This window comes from Macaca fascicularis, chromosome 14, assembly GCF_037993035.2.
Source record: "Macaca fascicularis isolate 582-1 chromosome 14, T2T-MFA8v1.1".
Lineage (NCBI taxonomy): Eukaryota > Metazoa > Chordata > Mammalia > Primates > Cercopithecidae > Macaca > Macaca fascicularis.
The window spans coordinates 1,561,088-1,575,039 of NC_088388.1; the positions used below are offsets into that span (position 1 = coordinate 1,561,088).

Here is a 13,952-nt window from a genome sequence, read left to right on the forward strand (position 1 = left end):
TGGTCTCGAACTCCTGACCTCAGGCGATCTGCCCCCCCGGCCTCCCAAAGTGCTGGGATTACAGGTGTGAGCCACCGCGCCCGTCCCTCACCCAACCCCCTGTAGCTTTCAGCAGCATCTTCTGTTTCTGTGGCCCTCACCTGAGGAACAGTTCTGTCTCCATCAGATCAATAGCTGGAAAGACCTGGAGAGAGAGGGGTTCTGAGAAGAGAGGGGTCAGCCGGGAAGGAGACGAGAGGCAGGGGAGACAGCCAGCCCCATCCTAGCACCTTCCACCGACATCACCATCAGACCCAAGCAGTCCGAAATACAACAAGAATAAGAAAACCGTAGCCATAGCCAGAGTAATGACGCCGAACAACAGAGAAATCAGCAAGGTATGTGTTTCAGTTTGTCAGCACGGTATTTTTTATTAGTTTCCATTTAAGATAAAGCAGAGCTTTGGACATGCAAAGCCACTCCAAGGAAGCCTCTTAAACGCACACCTTGTTGCAGGTGGGACGCTCATGGCCAGCTGCTCTAGCTGGAAAAGACAGGACTGCAAGTGGGTTCAGCAGCTTAGGCCTCTGAATAGATGAGCAAAGGCAAGGCTAGCGGGTGAGGGGTGATTCAGCCTAGTTGCAGGTGACTTGGGAAGAGAATTTGTTAGTAGAGACAATGGACATTAATTAGGGTCAACTCTCCTTAGGAAAAAGCAGCCAGATATGGCTCCATTCTATAGCGGGGAATGGACTCTGAGCAGTGGTTTGAGGCTCAACAATGAAGCACAGGTCACAGCTTCGGAAGACAGGATTAGCAGGACTCACATGAGGCCTGAGTCCAGAGCCTCAGATCTTGCACTGGCAGCACACGGGGACACAGCAGCTAGACTGGGAACAGCAGGGCTTGCAGCAGGTGGACTGGCAGCAGGATGACCCACAGCCTGAGGAGCAGTAACAGGGCTTGCAGCAGCTGGACTGACAGCAGCAGGGTTTGCAGCAGCTGGACTGACAGCAGCAGGGTTTGCAGCAGCTGGACTGGCAGCAGGATGACCCACAGCCTGAGGAGGAGCAGCAGGGTTTACAGCAGCTGCACTGGAAGCAGGCACAAGGGCCACAGAACCCTTTGGAGCCCCCACAGGAGCCACAGCCCCCCTTGGAACCTCCACAAGAGCCACAGCCCCCCTTGGAACCTCCACAAGAGCCACAGCCCCCCTTGGAGCCCCCACAGGAGCCACAGCCCCCCTTGGAGCCTCCACAGGAGCCACAGCCCCCCTTGGAACCTCCACAAGAGCCACAGCCCCCCTTGGAACCCCCACAGGAGCCACAGCCCCCCTTGGAACCTCCACAAGAGCCACAGCCCCCCTTGGAACCCCCACAGGAGCCACAGCCCCCCTTGGAGCCTCCACAGGAGCCACAGCTAGAGCAGGAACAGGCTGGCACACAGCAGCACATGGGCTTGCAGCAGCAGACGGGCACAAAGCAGCTGGAGCCACAGCCTCCACAGCCCCCACAGCTGGAGCCACAGCCCCCACAACTGGAGCCACAGCCCCCACAGCTGGAGCCACAGCCTCCAGAGCAGCCACAGCAGCCCATGGTTCTGGTGGATTGAGGGTGGAGCAGGTAGAGGAGCAGGTGAGAGGGAGGTGCAGGTGTAGAGCTCCCCGAGCCCGGGTTCTTTATACTCCTGCCCAGGGTCAGGTGAGAGGCTGGGCACACGGTCACTTCCTGGTTCCTGCTTGTGCCACTGGTCCCGGTATTCTCTTGTGCTTTGCATTTTTATAAATAACTCCTGTTTTCCTCGCACTGTTCTCGAATGTGCTGTCAGGTCTGCGATGGAAGCTACCCCTTAGTAAACACTAGCAAGTGTCCCGCGGTGAGTTCCCCTTTCCATGTGACAAGAAGGAAGCGATGAGCAGGCAGTGACTCGCTCAGAGGCCTTGGTCTTGCTGAGGGTGATTTTGAGCCCAGGACTCCTGGCTTGCTCCCAGGAAGATTCCTCTGCTGGAGCCACGCGTCTTGCTTGGGACATGCCTGGGCCTTACACCTTCACGGTCCACAGCAGCTCCTGGCCCGCGGGCTGTTTCCAAAGGTCCCAGGACACGGGGCTTCAGCCCTCAGCTCGGCAGGGTCCTTTTCGGTGTAAGACTTTGTTGGAAGGTTTGGAGTGTTGACTGGGACGGGGATTTTAAGGACTTACTCTGGAGCTTGCTGCGTGCTCCCCATGGAAAATGTGCTCCTGTGACAACCGGGGTTTCTTCCAGGCCTTTCGGACCACCGGGGTGGCAGGGTTGACAGATAAAGTACAGGATGCCTGCTGGAACTTGAATTTCAAATAATCGAAGGCTGCCTTTTGAGGAAGCAAATCCAAGCATTCCAGGGTGCAGACACTTCTCTGCGTTGGGTCAGGACCCAGATCTCATCGCCTCCTGCAGCTGTTCCTCCTGCCGCCGCACGGTGTCGCTGTGGAGCAGGTTCCGCCCCAGCCTGGCCGGCCCAGGGGCTCCCGCACAGCTGCACCTGCGGACCGCAGAGGCCCTTCCAGGGACCGTGCGCGGAGGAGGATGCCCTGCCCGGGTGCCCGCCTGCTCCGGTCCCGGGCTCAGCCTGGGAAGCAGCAACTACATTCGGGTGCAGGCCCACTGGATGCTAAAGAAAGCCCGTGGAGAGCAGGGAACCGGATGGCCATTTGCCCCCGTGACCACAATACCTGTGAGTGCCCCGAGCCCAGTCAACGGGCCCCAGGCCACGGTGTAGACACCGGCTGGCACTCGGTGACTCTTCCCGCGTGTGCTGGAGCCCCACTGTGTTCTGGAGTAGGGGACTGTATCTCAGCGAGGAACAGAAAACCCATTAGGAGAGAGCCGCCTTGTGTTGGCTGTTCCTGCTGGAGGCGGCATCCTCCAGGTCTGGAACAGAGGAAACAGACACATTTGCTTCCTGATACATTTGCGTCCAGCGCCCGAAACATTTGCATCCAGCGCCAGATACATTTGCATCCAGTGCCCGATACATTGCGTCCAGTGCCCGATACATTTGCGTCCAGTGCCGGATACATATCCGTCCAGTGCCCGATACATTTTCTTCCAGCGTCCGATACCTTTGCGTCCAGCGCCCGATACATTTGCGTCCAGCGTCCGATACATTTCCGTCCAGCGCCCGATACGTTTGTTCCAGTGCTTGATACATTTGCGTCCAGTACCTAATACATTCGCCTCCAGTCCCCGAAGTAACGTATCAACACCTGCGCCGACTCCTAGTGACACCCTTGGGTCAGCTCCTTCCCTTGGGTACAAGAAGACTTTTTCTTTTTTTTACTTTGGGGACATCTTCCCTTTCGTGGGCCTTTGTTCTTCGTGGTCCATGGATGACCTTCAGGTTCGCTGAGTTGGGCCAAGAGGATCCTCAGAGGACGTCCTACGAGGCTCTGATGGAACAATCAACATGGAAGTGGTGTCCACCCTGTCCGGTAGGGAACCCCATGAATATGTAGCTTTTGAGAAAATGCCCCTGAAATGTGTGTATTATATAAGGTGCATACGCTCCTGTCTAGTCATTTGCTATTTTAATTTTAGTTAATTTTATTTTTTTCACCTTTTCAGCTTAAAACAGTCATGAATATGAGTAGTCTTTTCTCCCATGTTCCACATTTGGAATTATCTGCAGACCCCTTCTTAACTACTTTGGGTTCATAGACCCTTCTGTGGATTTTTACAGAGCTTCTCCTTAAGCAAGTCTACAAACATGCACAAAAACACAGAATTTTACATAAAACTGTGCAGTATCTAGACAGGACCTGATGTCCACCTGTATCTGTAGGTTTCAGATCAAGAACCCAACAGAAGAGGGGGCACCAAGTAAGAGCGAGCTGGAAGGATTTCTCCTAAAATGGGCTAGGCTGACCCCACAGATTTTTACTCCTCCACCACCTGAAACCACACTCAGATGAGAGGAAGGCTCAGGTGTGGTTTTTCCTGAGATGGTGAAGTGCTGGCTGATGCCTTGCAGCAGGGGAGGCTCCAGCAGAAGGACTTGCAGAAGAAGCGACAAGGAGAAGGCCAGCAGCAAAGTGTGTTTCTCGTGACAAAGATGGCAGACAGCATGATGGTGCAGGGCTTGGAGGCTAGGACATGAAGGGTAGTACAACACCTCTCTCTGTCTGTCTCTCTCTCTCTCTCTCTCTCTCAGTACTACTCCTTCTGGGTGAAGTCAGATGCTGTGCCAATAGCAGCCCCATGGAGAGTCCTGCAGGTGAGAAGCTGAGGCCTCCCACCCACAAGCCAAGGCATGTACCATCCTGGAAGTGGGTCAATACCAGCCGAGCCTTCAGGGGATGCAGCCCCAGACCCCCAGCCAGAACCACCCAGCAACGTTTGGAGCTTGACAGAGAAGAATGAAAAGATCTTGTGAAGGTGCTCACATCTGCAATCCCAGCATTTTGGGAGGCTGAGGTGGGAGGATCACTTGAGCCCAGGAATTTGAGACCAGTCTGGGTAACGTAGTGATACCTCATCTCTACAAAAACGTACAAAAATTAGCTGGGTGTGTGAGTGCACACATGTAGTTCCAGCTACTCGGAAGGCTGAGGTGGGAGGATTTCTTGAGCCCAGGAAGTCGAGGCTGCAGGGAGCTATGACTGCACCACTGCACTGTAGACTGGGTGACAGACCGAGACTCTGTCTCACACACACACACACACACACACAAAAAAAAAAAAAAAAAGAAAGAAAGAAAAGAAAAGAAAAAGGTAAGGCCAGTAAAACAAAAGAAATTTTTAACTTCATTTCATTATTAACAAATGCACACAATTTCTGAATCAAATAGAAGACTCCAATACGATTATTTAAAAATAGCAAGTCATAAGTAGGGTTTGTCCCACGAATGTTAAGATGGCTCACCGTCAGGAAATGTACCATTTTGTACTCATTACAAAAGTGCCTTGAGGGAGACAAGGATTCACACGTTCACCTCAGCAGGTGTAACGATTAGCTGTGGCGTGCCCGACCATGAGCTGAGGGACAGAAGTGTCTTTTTCAACTTGATAAATTTCGGATGGAAGTATGAGGTTCTTGTGAAGGTAAATGTGCTGTATCTAAAGAAGAAATGACGGGTAGGATGCTCATGACTGGCTGGGGGTACAGGAAGAAGGCGGATCAGAAGCACTGGACAGCACTCAGGTCGGTGCAGGAGACGCTAGTCTGAGGGGATCACCCACCTCTGTGCGGGGCCAGTGGAAGATGGTGGCTGATCTCAGACTGTGTTAAACATGCATGTTAAAATTTTCACAGTCACCACCGGGGAAAAGTAGAAATAAAAACATCAGTGCAAAGCACTAGAAAAAGAGGAGAAAGGAAGAAAGAAACTTTTTCAAGTCCATAGAAGCAAGAAAAGAGAATTTTAAAAGCCTATGAAAAGGAAAAAGTAAAAATAAGAAAAGCACGGAAACAGTAGCACCCGTGAGATGGTAGAGATGGTGCTGACCCACGGGCATGATGAGGGGCCAGGATCGATGCCCACCAGGGAGGCCAGCAGCCCAGCAACGCCAATGCAGGACTGTTTACAAGAGCACCTGAGGGCAGCAACCCGCACTCTCTTTTGGCACCAGGGACTGGTTTTGTAGAAAGCAATTTTTCCACGGACCCAGGCGGGTGGTTGGGGGCTGGATTCAGGATGAAACTCTTCCATCTCAGATCATCAGGGATTAGATTCTTGTAAGGAACACGCACCCTAGATCCCTCGTGCACACCGTTCACAGTAGGATTCTCGCTCCTAGGACAATCTAATGTGGCGGCTGAAGGGATGGGAGGTCGTGCTCGGTCGCCTTCCACTCACCTCCTTCTGTGCGGCCTGGTTCCTAACAGGCCATGGTCTGCGGCCTGGGGGTTGAGGACCCCTGTCCTAGGACACTAGGTCCTCCTTGGCTGTAGCCCCCACCCACCTGGAGGCTGAGGAAAGGGCCCGAGTAGGTGGAGAGCAAAGATGTCATCAGGCTCGTTTTTCTCTCTGGGAATGCAGCTGGGCTCTGCTGCAATAACCATCGCCCGTGTAGTTAATTGCTCAGTGTTGGTCTTCATTCTATTGCCCTCAGCGCTTCTTGCCTTGCCTGTCCCTGCCTCACTTCTTTAATTGGAATAAATCCCAATTGTGTAGGGTCCGTGTGACTTTCCCCAGAGTCCCAGGTGCTGTCATCTTAGATTTCTGCCATTTGGAAGGCTGTCTTCCTGTTTTCTTCTACTTGGAGGACGTTTTGTCGCCATGTTCTTGGGTCATGTTTGGTTTTGTCTACTTTTTGGAGAAATTGATCCCCTATCTTTGGGTTTACGACCTCTCTGAGGAGCATCTAGGAGCAGCTCTCTGTGAGCACCCTCAGCCCAGACAGCCACGGCAGACTGGCTGGTGATTTGCAGAAGCGGCAACGTTGATTCAGCCTTTGGAGTTCCGTCACCAAACCGCCAGGGGCTCGGTCCTCAGCGTTCTGCATTCATTCTTTCCTGGGACATGCTATGCTCTTTGGGACTAAACTTTCAGATCTTCCTGCGGGTCATGGTGCATTTCTTTGACTTTTGAATCTGTTTTCTGCTCCGTTTGTTAAAGGCTCTGCTACTTACACCGATGCTGTGGCTTTCCTGTCCTCCTCGTCTGCAAACCTCTCTCTGGTGATTCCACGGCTTTGTGCTTTAGCCACACTGTGAGTATCTCGCATCTTTCTTGGATGTCGTCGATCCAAGTCCCAGCCACCTCCGTTCCGCTCCTCACTCTTCCTAACCAGCAACTCGAACCGTAATGACCTCCCTCTGGTGCTCATTTATTTCCCAAGGCCTCCACTCTTCCTTTTAAAACTTACTCTATAGGCCAGATGCGGAGGCTCATGCCTGTAATCCCAACACTTTGGGAGGCCGAGGCAGGCAGATCCCTTGAGGTCAGGAGTTTGAGGCCAGTCTGGCCAACATGGTGAAATCCCGTCTCTACTAAAAATACAAAAATTAGTGGGGTGTGGTGGCGGGCGCCTGTAATCCCAACTACTTGGGAGGCTGAAGCAGGAGAATCCGTTGAACCTGGGAGGCGGAGTTTGCAGTGAGCCGAGATCACATCGTTGCACTCCAGCCTGGGCGAAAGAGCAAAACTCCATCTCAAAAAATAAACAAATAAACAAAATAAAACTAACTCTCTATTTTTACCATCTCAACTGAGAGCCCTTTTAAAGTTACTATGCCATATTTGTAATTTGCTGCCATATTTGTTATTATTTGCTGCATAATTCAACAATTTGCAGGAAATCTACTTTTGTCTCCTGAATGACGAGTTCAATTGGAAAGGTTTGTTTCCTTCCTTTCCTCCTCCTTTCGTTTTTTAAGGTTTGTTTTCGTAGCTGTTACAGAATCTCACGTTACCTCTCTCGGGTTTGGCCAATCCTGTCTAGATCTTCTGCCTATGTTGAACCGAAAGGATGCTCCTGGTTCCCTTCACCCGGCACCTGAGGGCAGAGCTGCCAAGCTCTGGCGAGCGCCTGGGGTGCCTGATGGTCTGCTCACGTCCAGTGCGGCCTTGGGCAGGGTTGGTGGGGGACGGATTTGTTAGGATGCCTGGGCTCTGTGCTCACGATCCAGGTCTTATGAAACGTCCCCACCCCAGCCTCACCGCGTCCCGTCGGGAGGAGTGAACTGTTGCCACACAGCGCTGCATCCTCTACTCAGTGTGTCCCCTTGGAAGATGGTATTTTCAACACAGTGAGCACTTCCCTCTCTGTGGGTTTCTCTCAGTCCCCTGCTCCCCCCGGCCCCCATTAGCAATGGGAACTATGGAGCCTATAACCCTCTCTCTCACCTCTTCCAGACAAGATAAGACCTTTCACCCAAAGCTTGAAAGATATTCGTTTTTACCATCTAATAATGTTGGCGAGGCAGAAAATAAAATGACAAGACAAAGTGAGAATAGTGTTTAAAAACGTCGGAAATTAAACTCAAGTACACACCTGTGGAAAAACAAAGTGCACTGTTTGGACACGAGGGTTTCGTTCTCTCAATATCCAAATAACTTTTGAAGCAGTAATAGAAGTCAAAAAAGTATATAATTTATATTGGAGTAAAAGAATCAGCCTCAGTAATAGTTAATTGAAGAGATTAACAACAGGGTGATAAATGAGATTCTCCATCCACCCATGAAATTCCTGAAGATTTTTAACATGAACGATACTCACCATGTGAGGCTGTGTATGCAGCAGCCAGGAGTCCTGAGCGCCCCACGACCTGAGGCTGGTGGAGGAGAGGCTGAATGCCGTGCACCCACATGTTAAGACAGAACCAGGACACAACATTTGTTCCTCAATTTGCCTCTTTAATTATATGGATGAGCACATATACACCATGGAATACTATGCAGCCATAAAAAAGGATGAGTTCGTGTCCTTTGTAGGGACATGGATGCAACTGGAAACCATCATTCTCGGCAAACTATCGCAAGAACAGAAAACCAAACACCGCATGTTCTCACTCACAGGTGGGAACTGAACAATGAGACCACTTGGACTCGGGAAGGGGAACATCACACACCAGGGCCTATCATGGGGAGGGGGGAGGGGGAAGGGATTGCATTGGGAGTTATTCCTGAGGTAAATGACGAGTTGATGGGTGCTGACGAGTTGATGGGTGCAGCACACCAACATGGCACAAGTATACATATGTAACAAACCTGCACGTTATGCACATGTACCCTAGAACTTAAAGTATAATAAAAATAAATAAATAAATAAATAAATAAATAAATAAATAAATTATATGGATGAAAGCTTAGTTTTTAAAAAATTCTCTTTACACAGAGGTCACAGTCTCAAAGAAAAACGTGGTGCCATTGGTGGGAAGAAAACAACCAAAATGAGCTTCGTAGAACACCTGTTCTCTGCCGGTCACGTGAGGAAAACAGAAGGCAGGTGATCAGGTTCAGTACAAGGTCCAGTTCCAAGGAGGAAGTGGCTACATTTAGAAAGGTAAGCAGGTGGGTGTTGGATCAGGCCAATGAGAACCGGAAGTCCAGCAAACAGATAATCACATACCCAGGAAGTGCTGGCAATGATGGAGTGACCGAGGTAGTCTGGTGTTTCAAGGCCCCGTGACATTGCAGATAAGTCCAAGTTCCTCCACATCTCCAGGTCCGGCTCCTGCATGCACTAGGGGCTTCTTAGGGCCTGATGTGCCACACAGCTATGAGGTAGGTCTCAGAGTGACCCTACCCAGGGATATAAGGGGCCCAGGCTCAGGAAGCTCCACACCTGCACCTCCCTCTCACCTGTTCCTCTACCTGCTCAATCCACCAGAACCATGGGCTGCTGTGGCTGCTCTGGAGGCTGTGGCTCCGGCTGTGGGGGCTGTGGCTCCAGCCGCTGTGTGCCCGTCTGCTGCTGCAAACCCGTGTGCTGCTGTGTGCCAGCCTGTTCCTGCTCCAGCTGTGGCTCCTGTGGGGGCTCCAAGGGAGGCTGTGGTTCTTGTGGCTGCTCCCAGTCCAGCTGCTGCAAGCCCTGCTGCTCCCAGTCCAGCTGCTGTGTCCCCGTGTGCTGCCAGTGTAAGATCTGAGGCTCTGGCTGCAGACCGTAGGTGGCCCGACTGGCGAAGCGTCCAGCTGCCCAGCTTCCTCGCTCTGGGTTCTCTGGTGCTCCACTGTCTCCGCTGTGTCCTCACTGGCTTCATCCACTCCACACCAGCGCTCCCGAAACTGACTGGGGACCCTGTCTGGCTCACTGCCTGTTACTTCTCCTGAACTTCCTCTCCCTGTTCCGCACTCATTTAAGATCCAAAGCGGCCCACTGAGGCCCCAGAGGCAGCTCAGACCCCTTAGACCCTGACAGCTGCCCCTTTTTTCAGGAGTGTGATCCACCCTTAATCTCTCTGGCTATCTGTATGTCAAGACTGAATCCTGACCCTCTAAATAAACAAAGTCTCGAGGCGCAAAGCTCAGTCTCTTGTGGCTCTCTCCTTCCCACCTCTCTCTAATTCCCAGAAGCACCGTCTTCCTGCCCGCCCCCGGGACTGTTCCCATTTCTCTCCCCTCAGCCTCTTTCATGCCATGGTCCATGTCTTCATGCACAGAACTAACGTCTACAGCTTTCTGCTCTGGGCCCCTTGTTGTGTTGGGCTCTGGAGATGACAGAGCAGAGTAAACCCAAGCTCACAATCTGGTACGTGGGGAGAGGCGGGGAGACGGACAGGTGGTGAGGGCGGTGGTGTCAGCCGCAGAGGCACCGCCGTCCTGTGGGAGGGAGGGAAGATCAGGGCCAGGCCACTCCAGCGGAAGGATGAGGAAGGGTCTGTATGCTGAGCTGTGTGGCACATCAGGCCCTAAGAAGCCCCTAGTGCATGCAGGAGCCAGACCTGGAGACGTGGAGGAACTTGGGCTTATCTGCAATGTCATGGGGCCTTGAAAAACTGGACATGGGAAGACAATGACTGCACACGATGCTTAGCTGCTGGACACAAGCTCGAAGGCAGCCTGGAGTTGAATAGATCCCCCCCCGAAAAATTCCATTTGAGGGAGCCCAAATGCTCAGTGCCTTCTAAGGCAACCTTGTCTGGAGACAAGCTTTCTTTCAGCTTTTACTTGGGGTTCAGGGCTGCATGTGCAGGCTTGCCATATAGATGAATTGCACGTCATGGGGTTTGGTGTGTAGATTATTTCATCAACCAGGTAAGAAGCATAGTATCCAATAGGTAGCTTTTCGATCCTCTCCCTCCTCCTGCCCCCACCCCACCCCACCCCCGCCGCCAAGTGCACCACAGTGCTGTCCTTCCCTTGTGTTCCTATGTACTCCGTGTTCAGGTCTGACTTATAAGTGGGGACATGCGACATTTGGCTTTCTGTTCCTGCATTAGTTTGCTAAGGATAATGACCGGCAGCTCCATCCATGTCCCTACAAAGGACATGACCTCATTCTTTTTGATGGCTGCATAGTATTCCATGGTGTATATGTACCACATTTTCTTTATCCAGTCTGTCATTGATGGACATTAGGACGTTACGTGAAGATGAAGGCAGAGGTTGGGGTGATGCTTCTGTAAGTCACAGAGGACCAAGGGTTGCCAGCAAGACCCAGAAGCTGGAAGAGACCAGAGCAGAGGCTCCGTCACAGCCCCAGAAGGAACCAGCCCTGGCCACCCCTGCATCTCGGACTTCTGTCCCCCAGGATTGGGAGAGGGACGTTCTTGTCATTTGTGGTCCTTTGTTAGGGCTGCCCCAGGAAGCAAGTACAAGCAGTGGTTCAGTCAGAGCAGGAAAAGCAGCCATTCGGGGTATTTTCAGTCAGGCGGATCCAGAGTGGAAATCAGAAGCTTATGTTCTCGAGGGCAGCTCTGGGGGCTGGACCTCCTGGAAGGACTCCAGCCATCCACAGCGCTGGCCCCGGGAGACCCCAGGCTTCCAAGCTGTACTGGAACCCTGAGCTCCAGCGCACCTGCCATGTGGTCCAGGGACAGGGAGCCACCTCAGGGCATCCACAGGCTGGTGACAGCACTGGGGTGTGTGTCTACCCAGGCCTTTTGCCGGGGAGGCAGGTGACCAGCTGCAGCTGAAGCTGCAGGCGCCGAGCTCACCCTCGTGCACAGCAACACGTGAGCCCCGGCGCGGGCCTCTGCCTGCCTTCCTTTCCAGACCTGGGGAAAGGCATTCGATTGGCAGGACCTCATTCTTACCCTAGACTTGGAATGGTCATTTTTATCTTCTAGCTCCTGCAGTGTAGACAGAACCGGAGGAGGGGGTGGACACTCTGTGGGTGGGGCTTGCCTACTTCCTGCCTTTTCCCCCCTTCGGTCACCCCCCTACCAAGGCTTCTGTAGCCCTGTTTCGGAAGCCCTGGTACTGTACCCAGAAAGGGTGTCCAGGATCTTGGCGTCTCGAACAAAGAATTGGACAAAACGCACGAACAAAGTGAGGAGAGCAAAAGCAGGGATTTATTGAGAATTAAAGTGCACTCCACGGCGTGGGAGCGGCTGAGCATAGGTGCTCAAGGATCCCGTCATAGAGTTTTTGTGAGTTCAGATACCCTCTACTGGGGGTCCACCCTATGTAAATGAAGAGAATGAGTTGTAAAGTCGTTTGCTGGGTTTGTGCCCGTGGAGAGGACATGTCCTGTCATAGCTGAAGTGTGAATCCGCCTTATGTTCCCTGCCTCCAGACCGTATTTTCCTGCCCCAGCCCCAGGGTCTGCTTCACAGGCACACAGCTCCCGCAGACACACAGGCTCTCACACTTGGAAGGCTTCGTGCCTTGCTGTCACTGTCTTGAAATCCTCGGCCGGGCGCGGTGGCTCACGCCTGTAATCCCAGCACTTTGGGAGGCCGAGACAGGCGAATTGATTGAGCTCAGGAGTTTGAAACAAGCCTGGGAAACATGGCGAAACCCTGTCTCTACTAAAATACAAAAAAATATATATATATATTAGCCAGGTGAGGTGGCGTGCACCTGTAGTCCCAGCTACTCGGGAGGCTGAGGCAGGAGAATGGCGTGAACCTGGGAGGCGGAGCTTGCAGTAAGCCGAGATCCCACCTCTCTCCCTCCCCCAGGGTCCAGCTCCTTGGACCCCTCCCGTGTCCTCACCTGAGCTCACCACACTCTCACCCCCGACTCTGGGCTTGGCAAATCAGACCCAGCATCGGATTTGCACAATGATGCATCGTGGCAATGAAGGGTTGACATCAAGAATGCAAATGTACCTGATATAGTAAATAATACCAGACATAAATGAGGCTGCATGTGGTGGCTCACACTTGTAATCCCAGCACTTTGGGAGGCTGAGGCAGGTGGATCACCTGAAGTCAGGGGTTCAAGACCAGCCTGGCCAACATGGCAAAACCCCGTCTCTACTAAAAATACATGGTGGCGGGCACCTGTAATCCCAGCTATTCGGCAGGCTGAGGCAGGAGAATCGCTTGAACCCGGGAGGCAGAAGTTGCAATGAGCTCAGATCACGCCACTGCACTCTAGCTTGGGCATCTCAAGAAAAACAACGACAATGAAAAAACCAAACCAACAAATAAAAGACTCACTGTAGTAATGATAGATATGGGGAAAACATCATCTGTTTTCTCCATGTTGCTGAAAAGGTATTAATAAACCGTCAGCGCCTGATACAGTAACAATAGAACAGCAACAGACGGAGAAGTCCTTCATACGGGATAAACACAGGCACACCCATAGTTAGGTTTTCCTGCAAACGTGCACGTTCATATCTAAAGCAAAACCGTATCTCTACTCAGCACCATGCCAGGAGCGGAAGGCGCCTGCTCTCTAAGACAATGGTTTTACAGTAATGATTGCAGCCTCCACCCGGAGCGCTTCAGGGGCCTGAGCTAGGGGCTGTGCTGAGGAGGGGGCTCCGGTCACCTGCGGCGTCTCCCTCACTCCTCCAAACCCCCCAGTCTCCTCCAGCTAGGCCTCCCCCTCGGACCCCAAGCCTTGCTTGAACCAAAAGGTTCGACCTCTGCCCCTTCCTAAGGCTCATTCCTGAGCTGGGAAGAGAGAGATCAGGAAATTCCTTGCAGAAAAGGAAAAATCAGTCATTACCTTGTGTGTTGTGTGTGTGAGGCTCTCCCAGACCGTGGAGGCAGGACCTTTCGTTCCCTCGATTTGAAAGGCATTAAACGCAGATTCTCTGGGTGTCCAAACTTTTTTACACATGGAAGAATGCATAAGCGTGTAAAGTGTAGCTTGCACCCCAATACACTTTTGGCTTCTTGGGTTTGGGCCATCTCGATCAGAGCTTGCACACTGCTCCTCATTTCCTTCTTTCTCCTAAGCTGGGGGGCACTAGGCTTCAACCGTGGTTACTGTCCCAGTGTGAACCCCACACGCCTGCACAGCTGCAACCATTTTCTTTGTCCTTAAACACAAACGTTTATGTTCACCAGTGCCCGTGTAAACTAGCAGCTCCGTCTTTCCGTCTCCTTGTTTGCGTTCCTTTGCTGGACCTGTCACCTCACAGACGCCCTTCAC

At 52.2% G+C, this 13,952-nt stretch overlaps 2 long non-coding RNA genes and 1 pseudogene across 2 annotated transcripts; 2 read left to right on the forward strand and 1 right to left on the reverse strand.

The window, feature by feature from the left end:
- Positions 1–244: 244 nt before the first annotated feature.
- Positions 245–7,943, forward strand: LOC141406946 (uncharacterized). Its single transcript, XR_012422901.1, has 3 exons — positions 245–377; positions 6,573–6,666; positions 7,812–7,943. It is a non-coding gene; the product is annotated as an uncharacterized lncRNA (long non-coding RNA).
- On the forward strand, positions 705–1,905 carry LOC135967189 (uncharacterized; annotated as a pseudogene).
- A 3,946-nt stretch (positions 7,944–11,889) lies between the features above and the next one.
- Positions 11,890–13,001, reverse strand: LOC102123952 (uncharacterized). Its single transcript, XR_012422899.1, has 3 exons — positions 12,848–13,001; positions 12,558–12,673; positions 11,890–12,370 (listed from the first exon to the last, which is right to left on the reverse strand). It is a non-coding gene; the product is annotated as an uncharacterized lncRNA (long non-coding RNA).
- Between the last annotated feature and the right edge of the window lie 951 nt (positions 13,002–13,952).